Source organism: Tamandua tetradactyla, chromosome 18, assembly GCF_023851605.1.
Source record: "Tamandua tetradactyla isolate mTamTet1 chromosome 18, mTamTet1.pri, whole genome shotgun sequence".
Lineage (NCBI taxonomy): Eukaryota > Metazoa > Chordata > Mammalia > Pilosa > Myrmecophagidae > Tamandua > Tamandua tetradactyla.
Window position 1 is genome coordinate 808,387 of NC_135344.1, and position 15,627 is coordinate 824,013.

Here is a 15,627-nt window from a genome sequence, read left to right on the forward strand (position 1 = left end):
TTAACAACATAGTAACTTTTTAAAACATTTTATTGTAATATATAACATACAAACAAGGAAAAGAAAAAAAAAGCAATGACTTTCAAAATACACTTCAAATAGTTACAGAACAGATTTCAGAGTTTGTTATGGGTTACCATTGCACTATTTCAGATTTTTCCTTTTAGCTAGTCTGAAACACTGGAAGCTAGAAGGAATACAAATATAGTGATTTACCATTCATGCACATTTTTAAAATCTCATTTTCTCTTTTATAACTCATCCTTCTCCTTTGATCCTTCTCCCAATCAAGTGATCGTTAGTTAATGCTCATTCTGACTTTTTCAAATTGAGAAGGAGTGTTAATACTTAACAGGAAAATGCAATAAATTGATAGTTTTGTAGAGGTTTGTTTCTCTGCATTTCAGAATTTATCTGGCTGGCCTATGAACCTTCTAGAAATTATAGCTTCCAGAAAGCAAATATAGTATATGAAAATGTATAGTCTCAGTTCAAGCCCCATGTGTCCTCAAGAGGTAGCAATAATAACTTTTATTGGGGGTTAACAAACCATAGCAATTAGTACTAACTGACATTTGCATTAGAGTATCTTCCAGAATAGCCTCTTGAATGTATTTGATCTCTCTTAGCCACTGATGCCATATTTCATTACACTTTTCCCCTTTTGGACAGGAAGGTTTTGTTTATCAAATAGTGTCAGAACCAGACCCTTGAGTCACACCCCATGTTCTGAGGGAGATTTTACCCCTGAATGTCAGGACCCACCTTGGAAGGAGGGTGTGCTGATTTGAAAGTATTATGTACCCTAGAAAAGTCATGTTTTAATCCTGATTCAATCTTGTAGGTACAACTTTTCTTTTAGTCCCTATTCAGCACTGTATGCTGGGAACTTGATTAGATTATCTCCACAGAGATGTGACTCACCAAATTTTTTATGTTAACCTTGGATTAGAGGGAGATTTGACTCCACCCATTCCAAGTGGGTCATGATTTACTTACTGAAATCCTTTTAAAGTGGAAGCATATTGTAGAGAATGATGTGAGCCAGGAGAGAGCCATGAGGAATAATGAGAGCCCACACTGCCAGAGATCTTTGGAGATGAAGGAAAATGCCCCTGGGGGAGCTTCATGAAACAAGAAGCCTAGAGAGAAACCTAGCAGACATTGCCATGTTCACCACATGCCTTTCCAGTTGAGAGAGAAACCCTCAACTTCATCAGCCTTTCTTGAATGAAGGTAACCTCTTGTTGGCACCTTAATTTTGATAGTTCTATAGCTTTGCTTTAATTTGGACATTTTAGCAGCTTTAGAACTATAAACTAGCAACTTGATAAATTCCCTTTTTAAAAGCCATTCCATTTCTGGTACATTGCATTCTGGCAACTAGCAAACTAGAAACAGAGGGGAATGATTTTTCTTGCAGTGTGGGGCTTAGAGTGAGAGGCCACATTTAAGCAACAAAAGAGGTTTCCTGGAAGCATCCCTGAGGCCTTGTTACAGGGAGTCTTAGCTTCTACTGCAGAAATAAGTTTCATATGTGCAAGCCTCAAAATCAAGAACTTGGTCTATTTTCTTGGGAGTCCCCAGTAGTTGACAGGGTCTCCCAAATGGGAAAGCATAGCAGTTCCATTTTTTTACCCTTGGACTCTAAAAATATTTTTTAATTTTAAGCCCACCATACCAAAATGCATCCTGGTAATACATTAAGCTGTAAAAAATTACAAGTCTTCATTACCATTCTGGAGCTCTCTGAGCAGGTTGATTTAGATTGTGTGTTACAGAATATTTAGCTTCTAGACATAACAGAACTCTCTGCCTTCAGTCTCATCTAATAGGTGAAGGTCTAGAGTACATACATTATCATCTTTTACCCTGTATTCTGATATACCTTAGTCCCAGCCAGATTGACTTTCAAACCTGGCCACCTTTTCAGCTTCTTGTACAGTTATTTTATGTAGTTATGCTAACTTTCAGGGTTGCAACACTCCATTTCTGGGTCTTAGGTGTCACAGAGTTACTCAAATTAACAGGAAAATGCCACCTGATAAACACAGAGTTCAATTTCTCAGAATCTAGAAATACATATACAAATTCAGACTAGATGCATTTGCTTTATGAGATTATATTCGAGGCTCCAATTTTCTAATAAGTAGTTTCTGAAAGAAACCTTAGCATATTTGTTCTTCTGTTTCTGGCTTAGTTTGCACAATACCTTGTTCCCAAATTTATTTGGTTCTTTGCATGCCTCTTGACTTCCTTCCTTCTTGTATTTCATCCCATAAATATAGCAGAGTTTGCCATTCTGCTTCTCAGTCATTATACCCTTTGGCTCCCTCTATCTATTAGGCCCCTTGGATAATATCCAAAATAAATAAACCATGACTTACAGTATTCTCACTTTCTAGCACAATCAGCAGCAAGCCTTCTCAATTTTAGATTTCACTGATCCACAGTACCAAGGGTCAGACAAACACAGCCTAACCAAATATCAAATCAAAACTACCTCCTATTATTTGTACCTCCCTGCCAATTAGTTGCCTCTGATAGTGCAGTGATACTGTAGATGTCTTCCTGTTAATTATTTTTCATAGCATGCATTTTTAGTTTTCCCTATACCCCTCTATTATTGGCCCTTTGTCCAATGTCAAATCTTTGAAATAGTTCATCCAAGAACTTATTTATGATTGTAGATTTATTCAGTGGGATACATAACATTATATATATATCCCCTTTCAATTATATTCACCTTCACTATGGCAATATTGCTTATTGCTCTGCTAGTTAGTTACCATCACTTCTATCCATTCCCTTGCATTTAAGTTGAACCTCTATGGTTATCATTTCCCCCATCTCTAGCTTTTGTGTACTTCTATGTCTGCTATATTCTATAGTGTAACCTCAGAGATTATCTTTACTGGAGTCATAATGGTGAAATCATACAGTATCTGTCCTTTTGTGTCTGACTTATTTCATTCAGCATTATGTCCTCAAGATTCATCTGCATTCCTCTCTCTCCAGCCAACACAACAAGCAAACTCAGTGCCCTCCCCCTGTCTACATGGGACATGACTCCCAGAGGTGTGGAACTTCCTGGCAATTTGGGACAGAAATCCTAGAATGAGCTGAGACTCCACATCAAGGGATTGAGAAAATCTTCTTGATCAAAAGGGGGAAGAGTGAAATGAGACAAAATAAAATGTCAATGGCTGAGAGATTCCAGAGTGGAGAGGTTATCCTGGAGGTTATTCTTATGCATTAAATAGATATCACCTTGTTAGTCAAGATGTAATAGAGAGGCTGGAGGGAACTGTTTGAAAATGTAGAGCTGTGTTCCAGTAGCTATGTTTCTTAAAGATGAATGTATAATGATATAGCTTTCACAATGTGACTATGTGATTGTGCAAACCTTGTGTCTGATGCTCCTTCTATCTACTTTATCAACAGATGAGTACAACATATGGAATAAAAATAAATAATAGGGGGAACAAATGTTAAAAAAATTAGATTGAAATGTTAGTGATCAATGAAAGGGCAGGGTAAAGGGAATGGTATATATGAATTTTTTTCTGTTGTCTTTTTATTTCTTTTTCTGAACTGATGCAAATGTTCTAAGAAATGATCATGATGATAAATATGCAACTATGTGATGATATTATGAATTACTGATTGCATATGTAGAATGGAATGATCATAATAAAAAAAGCTTCATCCACATTGTTATATGCCTCGGGACCCCATTCCATCTTAACCTACAAAATATTCCATTGCATGTCTATACCACATTTTGTTTATCCTTTCCTCCTTTGATAGGCACTTGGATGGTTTACATGTCTGGCAATTGTCAAAAGTGCTACTATGAACATTGGTGTGTGTGTCTGTTTGTGTTATTGCTTTCAGCTATTCTGGGTATATATCCAGTATTGCTATTGCTGGGTCATAGGACAATTCAATATTTAATTTTCTGAGGAATCATTCAACTGTTTCCACAGTGGCTACACCATTACACACTCCCATCAATAGTGAATAAGTGTTCCAATTACTCTACATTCTTTCCAACATCTGTAGTTTCTGTTTGTTTAATAGCAGCCATTCTCCTGAGTGTGAGGTGACACCTCATTGTTGTCTTGAGTTACATTTCCCTGAACATCAATGAAAACAAACATCTCTTCATGTGCTATTTGGCCTTTGTGTTTGTTCTTCAGAATGTGCCTGTTCACGTATTCTGCCCATATTATAATTGGGTCATTTGGTTTTTGATGTTGAGCTGTTTGATTTCTTTATGTACACCAGATAAGCAAGCCTTTATCTGATATGTGGATTTCAAATATTTTCTCCCATTGATGTGGCTGCCTCTTCACCTTTATGATGGAGTCCTTTGAGATGCAAAAGCTCTTGATCTTAAGGAGTTTTTATTGATCTATTTTTTCTTTTGCTGCTTGTGCTTTAGGTGTAAAATTTAAAAAGTTACCTCCTATGACAAGATCTTGTAGATGTTTTTCTGCATTTTCTTCTAGAAATTCTACATTATTGACTCTTACATTTTTGTCTTTAATCCATTTTCTCTTTTTTGCAATGGAATTGAATCCTGGTCTCTGACATGGCAAGTGAGAGCTCTGCCTGCTGTGCCACTATGGCCCTCCTTTTAATCCATTTTGAATTAATTTTTATGTATTGTGTAAGGTAGGGATCCACTTTCATTATTTTGTTTATGAATATCAAATTCTGCAATTCCCATTTGTTGAAAAAACTATTCTGTCCCATTTCAGTGGATCTGGGGGCTTTAATGAAAAGAAATTATATACATATTTGATAGGCTATCTCTGCACTCTCAGTTTTATTCCATGGTTTTGATACTCCTATCTTTGTTCTAGCACCATACTGTTTTGACAACTGTGGTTATACAGTAAGCTTTAAAATCAGTAAGTGTTAGTTCTCCCTCATTGCTTTTATTTTTAGGATATCTTTAGCTATTCAGGATCACTTTCCCTCCCAAATAAATTTGATAACTAACTTTTCCAAGCTTCAAGTAGTTTGGTTGAATTTTGATTGATAGTGAATAAAATCTGTAGATCATTTTGGGTATAATTAACATTGTAACAAGATTAAGCCTTCCTATCCATGAGCATGGAATATCTTTCTATCTATTTAGGTCTTATTTTATTTCATTTAGCAATTTTTGTAGTTTTCTGTGTACAATTCCTTGACATCCCTGATTAAGCTCATTCCTAGATAAATGATTCTGGTCACTATTTTGAATGCAATGTGTCCTTTAATTTTCTGTTTCTTTAATTTTAATTTTAATAGGCTGTTACTTGTGTATAGAAACATTACTGATTTTTATACATGATTCTTGTATCTTGCCACTTCACTGAATTTGTGGATTAGCTCAAGTCACTTTGTTATAGATTTCTCAGAGTTTTCTAAGTATATAACTATGTCACCTCCAAATAATGAAAGTTTTACTTCTTCCTTTCCAATATTTGGAAATATTTCCTATTTCCTATTTTTCACTTCTTCCTTTCCTATTTGTCTCATTTCTAATCATGGGGGGAATGTTTTCAAATCCTCATTAAGTGTGATTCTGGCTATGGGTTTTACATAGATGCCATTTATCATACTGAGGAAATTTCCTTCAATACCTACATTTTCAAGTGTTTTTATAAGGAACAGATACTAAATTTTGTTGAATGCTTTTTCAGCATCACTTGATAAGATCGTTTGATTTATTTTTTTATTGAACCACAATTCATTTCTGGTATAAATCCCACTTGGTCCTGATGTATAATTCAGGATGTATAATTAGATTTGATGTGGCTGTATTTTGTTCAGAACTTTTACATCTATGTTCACTAAGGAGTAGTTTCCATTTCTTGCAGCATCTTTATACAGTTTTTGTATTAGTGTGATGATAGTGAAATAAAATGAGTTAGATAGGCTTCCATTTTCCTTAATTTTTTTGGAAGATTTTTCATAGGATTGGTGTTAGTTATTTGGGGAATGTTTGATATAATTCCCCAGTGAAGGTGTCTGGTCCTGGCCTTTTCTTTTTGGGAAGATTCTTGTTTCAATTTATTTACTTGTAATTAGTTTGTTGAAATCTATTTCTCCTTGAGTCAGCATAGGTAGATCATTTGTTTCTAGGAATTTGTCCATTTCATCTAAGTTATCTAGTTTGTTTATAGTACTCTCATGTTTTTAAAATATTTTCAGGAGCCATGGTTATGACTCCCTCCCATTTCCGATTTTGTTTATTTGCACCCTTTCTCTTTTTCTCTTAATCAGTTTAGCTTGGGGTCCCTTAATTTTGTTGATTTTCTTAAATAACTAATTTTGGTTTTGTGGATTTTTAAATCTATTTTTTTGTTGTTCTCCAGTTCATTTATTTCTACCTTGTTATTTCTCATCTTTCCTTTGCTTTAGGGTTAGTTTGCTGCACTTTCAATAATTTCACCAGGTGACCAGTTAAATCCTTAATTCTTGCTCATTCATGCTTTAAATATAGGCATTTATGTCAATAAATTTCCCAGCCAGCACTGCCTTTACAGCATCCCATAAGTTCTGATATGTTGTATTCTCATTACCATTCATCTCCAGATCATTATCAGTTTCTCCAGGTGTTTCTTCCTTGTCCCACTGATTACTTAAGAGTGTGCTGTTTTACCTCCATATATTTGTGAAAGCTCTGGTTCTTTGGTGATTACTAATTTCCAACTTCATTCCTTTGTGATCAGAAAAAGTACTTTGGACAATTTCCATCTTATTAAATTCATGAGGTCTTAATTTGTGTCCCAGCATATGATCTATCCTGGAGAACAATCTATGCACACTAGAGAAGAACATATTCTGGTGTTTTGACATTTAACAACCTATATATGTTTTTTAGGTCTAATTCATTTTTCAAATTGTTAAAGTTCTCTATTTCCTTGTTGATCCTCTGTCTGGTTGTTCTGTCTATAAAAGACAGTAGTGTTTTGAAGTCTCCTGTATTATTGCTGAAATGTCTTATCACTCCCTTCAGTTTTCTCAATGTTTGTCTCATGTACTTTGGAGCTCTTTGATTAGGAACATAAATATTTATGATTGTTATTTCTTCTTGGTGAATTTTCCCTTTTATTAATATGCAGTGTCCTTTGTCTCTTCCAATGTCTACATTTAAAGTCTATTTTGTCAGATATTAGTATAATTATTGCTTTCTTTTAGTCACAGCTTGCATGGGATATCTTTTTCCTTACTTTCACTTTCAATTTGTTTGTGTCCTTTGATCTAAGATGTGTCTGTTGTAAAGAGCATATAGAGCATATAGTTTTTATCCAATATATCAATCTTTATCATTTAATTTGTGCATTTAGCTTGTTAACTAAATAATAATTTTAAAGTTATGACAGTAAAAACAGTTCTTTAATCTATCATCTTATCCTTTAGCTTTTATTTGTCAGATCTATATATTCTTTTTCCTCACTGCTTTTATCCTTTAAACTACTGTTATAGCTTCTTTTCAGTTCTGTGCTGTCCCCCAGAGCTCCCTCTTCTGTCTTTCTTTTCAGCTCACAGTTCTCTTTCTAGTATTTCTTGTAGGGCAGGCCTCTTGTTGACTAGTTCTCTCAGACTTTGTTTATCCTTGAAGATTTAATCTCTGCCTCAAATCTGAAGGACAACTTGGCTGAAGAATTTTTGGCTACATATCTTTCTCATTCTGGATCTTAAATATTTCATGCCACTGCCTTCTTGCTTTCCTGTTGAGTACTCTGTGTGCTTTCCTTTTTGTGTATTAGTTCAATTTTCTCTTTCTGCTTTGAGGACTTCTGCTTCTCTTCAACATTTGGTTGTTTGATGAGTATATGTCTTGGAATAGATCTATTTGGATGCATTCAATTTGGAGTTCATTGGAGCTCTTTGATTTGTAAATTTCTGTCTTTCATAAGGGTTGTGATGTTTCCCCTGATTATATCTTTAGCTAAACTTCCCAGTGTTTTACTCTTCTCTTCTACTTCTGGGAAAACAATGATACTTATATTTGTGCTCCTCTTATTGTCCATCATTTCCCTAATATCCAGTTTCATTTTTTCCATCTTTCTTGCCACTTTTTTCTTTTGTGTGCCCTAGTTCAATTGTTCTGTTTTCTAGCTGCCTTATTCTTCCTTCTGCTTCTTCAAATCTGCTATTATGTATCTTCTAATTTGGTCTATTGTATCTTTCATCCCTGTGAGATCTGTTATTTTTCTATTTAATCTTTTGAATTCTTCTTTATGTTCTTATAGTATCTTCCTGATATCCTTTATTTCTTTATAAATATCATTGAGCAGTTGTTCCACATTCTATGTACCCCCTGGGGTTTTGTTCTGGTCATTTGGCTGAGTCATTTCTGCTTGGAGTTTTCTTTGCTTTGTGATTTTCTATTGTGTTGGGGCAAGTGATAATCTTAAGGTTATTTTGCAGGTTGGTTTCTTTCACTTGTCTAAAGTTTTTTATTTACCTGGCTTTACACTGAAGGTTCCCTTTCAAACTTGATTTGTTAGTAATGCCCTGTCAATATAAGACCTAGATCTCATGTATGGGTTACAATTCTACTTACGGGTCTTCAAAAATCTAGGCAGGTGTGCACAGGGTAGTTCAATGGCAGAGCACTTTCACCACATGGAAGACCCAAGCTTGATCCCCAACCCATGCAGCCCCCCAAAACAGTAATAAAATTATATTTTAAAAATATGAATAAAATGTACCTCAACAGTAGTAGGCCCTGTAGTCAGAAGGAAACACCCTAAGATATATTGGGAATGAACTCAAACTGGTGCCCACAGAAGGGAGAGAAAATTTTTAAAATTAAGTAACAATAAATAATAAAAAATAAAAACCAATTAAAATTATTAATATACAATATCTATAAATAAAAATGAAAAATATAAAAATAATAAATAATGATAATACAATAATATAGAGAAAAATATATTAAAAGATAAAAAACCTAGATGGATTAGGGATTTTGCCAGACTTCACTTTCTGCTTCTTCCCAGCAAGTGGCAATCCTGAGGCACCTCCTTAGGCCTGCCCCTACCAGACAGTGAAGGTACATGGGAAGGTGAATACTGAAAGCTACAGTGACAAGATGGTTTGTTCCACTGCAGGGCAGGAAGCTGACTGCAGTGCCTGGGGGCAGCTTATCTGCAGTGCCTGGCACCTGGTGGATCCACTGGTCACCACACCTGATGAACAGCCATTCACAGCACCTGGCTTGGTGACTGCCTCCAGCACTCAGGGTAGTGACTCCTCATAGTGGATAGCTAGGCACACTTGTGTGCTCCCTATAGGCACCGCCAGCTGTAGGGTCACTCTGAGAGGTTTCCCCAGGTAGCAGCTGGGGCTGGCTGGAGCAAAGAAATAAGTCAGTTTCCTCAGATTTGAAGTTTCCTGTGGGTCACCAATCACTCCCAGTGTGGGTCATGAGCAATCCAACCCATCCTGCTTTCCATGCTCCAAACACCCAACCTCTCTCCTCTCCGAGACAAGTCATCAAATAGACTTAACAATCATACATATTTATGTATCAAGCCAAGGCACCTCAAAAATACATAAGGTGGAAACTGACAACACTGAAGGGAGAAGTAAACATCCCTACAAAATTTGTTGGAGTTTCTATACAACTCTTTCATGAATGGGTAAGACATATAGACAGAAGATCAATATAGAAATAGATATTGAATAGTATAAGAAATGAATTAAGTATTTACAGAACACTATACCTCACAAAAGCAGCATACATATTATTCTAAAGTGCTCATGAATCATTCTCTAGGATAGACCACAGGGTGGGTCACAAAGGAAGTCCCCAAAAAAGTTTAAAATATTCAAATTATACAAAACACATTCTTGGATCATAACAGAATGAAGTCAGAAATCAATAATAGGCAGAAGGCTAGAAAATTCACAAACATATGGAGGCTAAACTATACACTCTTAAACAACAAGTGGGTCAAGGAAGAAATTATGTGACAAATAAAATATCTTCAGGCAAATGAAAATGAAGACACAGCATATTAAAACTTACAGGATGCAGCAAAGGCAGCACTGAGAGGGAAATTTATTGCCCTAAATGCATATATTACAAAGGAAGAAAAAGCAAAAATCAAGGAATTAACTGCTTGCCTAAAAGAACTGGAGAAAAGATCAGCAAACCAACTTAAAAGCAAACAGAAATTTAAAAAATCAACCATTAAAAGCAGAAATAAATGAAACTGAGAACAACAAAACAAAAGAGAAAATTAAAAAATAAAACAGAACTTGATCCTTTGAGAAAATAAAAAAATTGATGACTGTTAGTTATGCTGACAAAACAGAGAAGATCCAAATAAATAAAATCATAAATGAGAGAGAAGGCATAACTACTGACCCCATAGAAATAAAGCAGAAAATGAGAGGATACTAGGAGGAACCATATGCTACAAAACTACACAACACAGTCAAAATGGACAACATCAAAAAGCATAAACAATCAATCTTGATTCAAAAAGAAAAATACAATCTCAACAAATCAATCACAAATAAAGAGATTGAATAGGTTATCAAAAAAGTTTCCCAAAAGAAAAGTCCAGGACCAGACAGTTTCACATGTGAATTCAACCAAGAACTCAAGAAAGAATTTTTACCAATCCTGCTCAAACTCTTCAAAAAATTGAAGAGGATGGAAACTACCTAACTCATTCTATGAAGCCAACTTCAATCTAATACCAGAGGCAGACAAAGAAACTACAAAAAAAGTATATACAGACCAATCACATTATGAATATAGATGTAAAAATCTTCCAGAAAGCATTGAAAATAGAATCCAGCAGCACATTAAAAGAATTGTAACCATGGGCACGTGGGATTTATTCCAGGTATGCAAGTCTGGTTCAGCATAACAAAATCAATTAATATAATAAATCATATCAATGAATCAAAGGTGAAAAGACACATGATCATTTTGATTGATGCAAAAAAAGGCATTTGAGAAAATTCAAGTTCCTTTCTGGATGAAAATAAAGTAAAGGTTTAGGAACAGAAGAAATATTTCTCAATATGATAAAGGGAATACAGGATGAACCTGCAGTTAACATACTCAATAGGGTAAGACAGAAAGTTTTCCTTCTAAGATCAGGAACAAGAAAAGTATGCCATTGTCACCACTGTTATTCAACATTGTACCAGAAGTTCTAGCTAGAGAATATAGGCAAGAAAAAAATGGCTTCTAGATTGGAAAGTAAGAAGGAAAACTCTCACTGTTTGCATATGATAAATTCTTATATTTTGAAAATCCTGAAAAATATACAGCAAAGCCCTTAGAGCTAATAAATGAGTATAACAAAGTTGCAGGACAGAAAATCAGCATGTAAAAATCAGTAGCATTTCCACAAACTAGTAATGAGCAGTCTGGGTATGAAATAAAGAGAAAATTCCATTTACAATAGCAACCAAAGACACAAATATTTATGAATAAATTTAACCAAGGCCACAAAAGACTTTTACATAGAAAACTAGAAAAAAATTACTAAAAGTAATCAAAGATGACCTAAATAAATTGAAGGACATGCTGTGCTCATGGATCAGGAGAATGAATATAGTTAAGCTGTCTGTTCTACCCAAATTGTTTTATAGATTCAATGCAATAACAATTAAATCACAACTTATTTTGCAGAAACAGAAAAAAATCAATAACCAAATTTATTTGGAAGGGGATGGTGCTAATAGCTAAAAATATCTTGCAAAAGAGGAATGAAGTGGAAATATCATACTACTTATCCTTAAAGGATATTACAAAGCTACAGCTTAAAGATAGATATAATGGCCAATGTAATCAAATTGAATGTTCAGAAAAAGTCCCTCTCATATAGGGACAATTGATAAGGTATTCAAGCCAACTCAACTGGGACAGAACAGACTCTTCAATAAATGGTGTTCACAGAATGGACACATGTATCAAAAAGTATGAAGGAGGATCCCACCTCACACCTTATATAAAAATTACCTCAGAATAGAATGAAGTCCTAAACATTAGAGCCAAGAAGAAAACTTTTAGAAGAAATGTAAGGAAATATCTTATGATCTTGTGATAGGAGGTGGTTTCTTAGGCCTTACACTCAAAGCATGAGCAATGAAAAAAGAAATAGATAAAAGGTACCACCTTATGTTCAAACACTTTTGTGTAACAAAGGACTTTGTCAGGAAAGTACCAAGGCAGCTTACACAAAGGGAGACAATAGGTCTCCCAGGATATATGGAAACCACATATCAGGTAAAGGTTTAGTATCCAGAATATAAAATGAGATTCTACAACTCAACAATAAAACACAAGCACCCCAATTAAATAAGTGGGCAAAAGACATGGACACTTTTCCAAAGAGGAAATACGAATGGTTTCAAAAACATTTGAAAAGATGTTCAACTTCACCGGCAATTAGGGAAATGCAAATTAAGACCACAATGTGTTATCATCTCACACCTGTTAGAATAGCCATTTTCAAAAAAACTGGACATCGTGAGAACTGGACAACATGTGGAGAAAGAGGTACACTTGTTCACTGTTGGTGGGATTGTAGAATGGTGCAACAGCTCTGGAAAGCATTTGATGGCTCCTCAGGAAACTAAGTATAGAATTGCCATATGATCTCACAATCTCATTACTAGGTATATAATTGAGGAAATGAAGTCAAGGACATGAACAGACATCTGGACACCAATATTTACAGTGGCATTACTCATTTGTGCCAAGAGAGAGAAGCAACCCAAATGCCCATCAACAGACAAGTGGATAAAGTGTAGTATATATTATGAGGGAATATTATTCAGAATTTAGCCAGACTAAAGTAGTGAAGCATGCACTAATGTGGATGAATCTTGAGGACATTGTATTGGGTGAAATTAGCCAGAAATAAAAGAGCAAATGTTGCTTGGTCTCACTAATATGAACTAATATTCATCAGTGAACTTTGAGAAGTAAAGCTGAGAATGTAGGTTATCAAGAGGTACAAAGAGAGTAGAGATCTGGCATTTGATGCAGAAAGAGTACAGAATATTCAACTTGACTGATTGTAAAGATTCCAAAAATGGATAACAGGATACTATCTGATAATAGCACCAAATTGTAAATGTACTGAACAATGATAAGTATGAGTATAGTTGAAAGAGGAGTGCTCAGGGCATACATGAAGGAAAGGCAGAAGATGAAGACTGTGACAGTATTGCTTAGCAAAACCTAGAATGGTTGATGATTGTGATTAAATGTACAAACTAGAGTCTATGGTTAACAGTAACATTTTAACATGCTTCCAATATGTAACAAAGGCAATATACCAAAGCTAAATATCAATAAGAAGAGTATATAAGGGGGTGATATAGGATTCTTATTGTTGTTGTTTCTCCTTTTCATTTTTTACTCCAACTTATTTTCTCTTTCTTGTTCTTTGTAGAAAAAATGGAAATGTCCTGATACAGATTGTGGTAGTGAATCCACAAACTTGTGATTATACAGGTAATCACTAACTGTTTACTTAGGATGCATCATACGGTGTGTTAAATAAGCAGATATATCAAGTGCTGGGGAAAATATGGAGAGAGGGATATACTGTTCCCTATTTATTGTCGGTGAGGAAATATAATTGTGCAATCCATCTGAAAGGTAGCATGATAATTCCACAGAAAGCTTAGTATAGGATTGCTGTATGATCATGCAACCTAATTATCATGTATATATTTAGAAGGATTAAAATAAGCAGATATATCAAGTGCTGGGGAAAATATGGAGAGAGGGATATACTGTTCCCTATTTATTGTCGGTGAGGAAATATAATTGTGCAATCCATCTGAAAGGTAGCATGATAATTCCACAGAAAGCTTAGTATAGGATTGCTGTATGATCATGCAACCTAATTATCATGTATATATTTAGAAGGATTAAAAACAACAACATGAATGGACATTTGTATGCTGGTGTTTATGGTGACAGTACTCACAATCTACAATGGGTGGAAGTGGCCTAAAGTACACAGACTGATAAACTAAAGGGAGATCTATGGTCTATACATGCAATGGGGTATTGAGTGGCTGCAAGAAAAAATGAAGTTGTGAGATCCTTCTATAGGTTATTTTTATGCATTACATAGATATTCCTTTTTAGTTTTTAGTTTGTTGGAATAGCTAGAATGAAATACCTGAAAAATGTTGAATAGCATTTCACTAGCCTTGATTCTTGAAAATGATTGTATAACCATATAGCTTTAATAGTGTGCTGTGTGATTGTTAAAACTTTGTGATTGACACTCTGTTTAACCAGTGTATGGACAGATGAGTAAAAAATAGAGGCAACAAATAACTAATAGAGAGGTAAAAGAGGTATGGGGCATTTTGGGTGTTCTTCATTTTAACTTTTATTCTTATATGCACTTTTTTGGAGTAATGCACATGTTCAAAAATTGATTGTGATGATGGATGTGCAGCTATACCATGACACTGTGAATGACTGATTGTACACTTTGGATGATTGTATGGTATGAAAATATATCTCAATAAAAATTTCATAAAAAACTGAATGAGCTTTCAACTTTGCAAAGACAGAAGTCAGGAGTATATGTGTAGGACTAGGTACTGACAGTGTGGAAATAATATAAAGATGGTGTCATGGTTAGGGACACGTGTCAACTTGGCCAAGTTGTGGTACCTGTTTATCTGATTGGACAAGCACTGGCCTGTCTGTTGCAATGAGGACATTTCATAGGATTAGGTCATGATCACGTCAGCTGCATCCACAGCTGATTCTATTTGTAATCAGCCAAAGGGGAGTGTCTTCTGCATTAGTGATGCTAAATCTAATCATGGGAAGCCTTTTAAGGAGGACTCAGAGGAGACAGGTTCCATTCCCACTTTGGCTGGTGAGCCTCTCCTGCGGAGTTCATCCAGGCCAATCATCGGAGTCGTTGGCTTCACAGCCTACCCTGTGGATTTTGGACTCTGCATTCCTGCGGTCACGTGAGACACTTTTATAAATTTTATATTTGCAAGTGTTCCCTGTTGATTTTGTTTCTCTAGAGAACCCTAACTAATACAGATGGTTAGGCTGAATTTATCAATGTGGGCCCACTAAGCACAAACCCTGTTTTCAATACTACAGCCTCAGTGGTTAGAAAGGATTACAATATTTTTTGAGTTTGGCTGTGGCATAGACCAAGTGGTAGTCTTTCTGAAGTTGAAATCTGAGAACTGTGCTGGTATAGTATGATGAGGGAATCTAAAGGCCTAGAGAGACTGGAATTTTACAGTATATTTACACATAAGATTTTATAACCCACACCAAGATTTCCCAGAGGACACACCTTTAATCAGGTCTGTGAGGAGTAAATTGGTGAAGATAGCTGCATCATACCTAAAATGCTCTGTGGTTGCTCTTCTCTGTAGGTCCCATATTAATATAAGAACTGCTGCCAATAGATGTGATTGTCCATGGCATTAGCCAAGTGGCAGAACTTAACTGCCAAAGAGAGATGGACATGGTTACCATAATGGACAGCAAAGTCAAAGTGGCAATCAGAGTAATCTCTCTGTTAAATCTATGACATTGGCTTGTTGATCATGAGGTACCTAGAAGTAAAATTGATGGTCAAG

At 35.3% G+C, this 15,627-nt stretch overlaps 2 long non-coding RNA genes across 8 annotated transcripts in view; one reads left to right on the plus strand and one right to left on the minus strand.

The window, feature by feature from the left end:
- LOC143661902 (uncharacterized) overlaps window positions 1-15,627 on the plus strand; it is a 110,469-nt gene that overhangs the window by 85,324 nt on the left and 9,518 nt on the right. Inside the window, exon 2 of the long non-coding RNA XR_013164931.1 lies at window positions 13,440-13,501. This is a non-coding gene — a long non-coding RNA (uncharacterized LOC143661902). The remainder of the gene's footprint in view (window positions 1-13,439; window positions 13,502-15,627) is intronic.
- LOC143661901 (uncharacterized) overlaps window positions 1-15,627 on the minus strand; it is a 123,885-nt gene that overhangs the window by 81,518 nt on the left and 26,740 nt on the right. Inside the window, exon 7 of one of the 7 annotated variants that reach the window (XR_013164925.1) lies at window positions 15,545-15,603. The exons of the other annotated variants lie outside the window; for them this stretch is intronic. This is a non-coding gene — a long non-coding RNA (uncharacterized LOC143661901). Of the gene's footprint in view, window positions 1-15,544; window positions 15,604-15,627 lie in introns of those variants that run through there. 7 annotated transcript variants of the gene reach the window in all.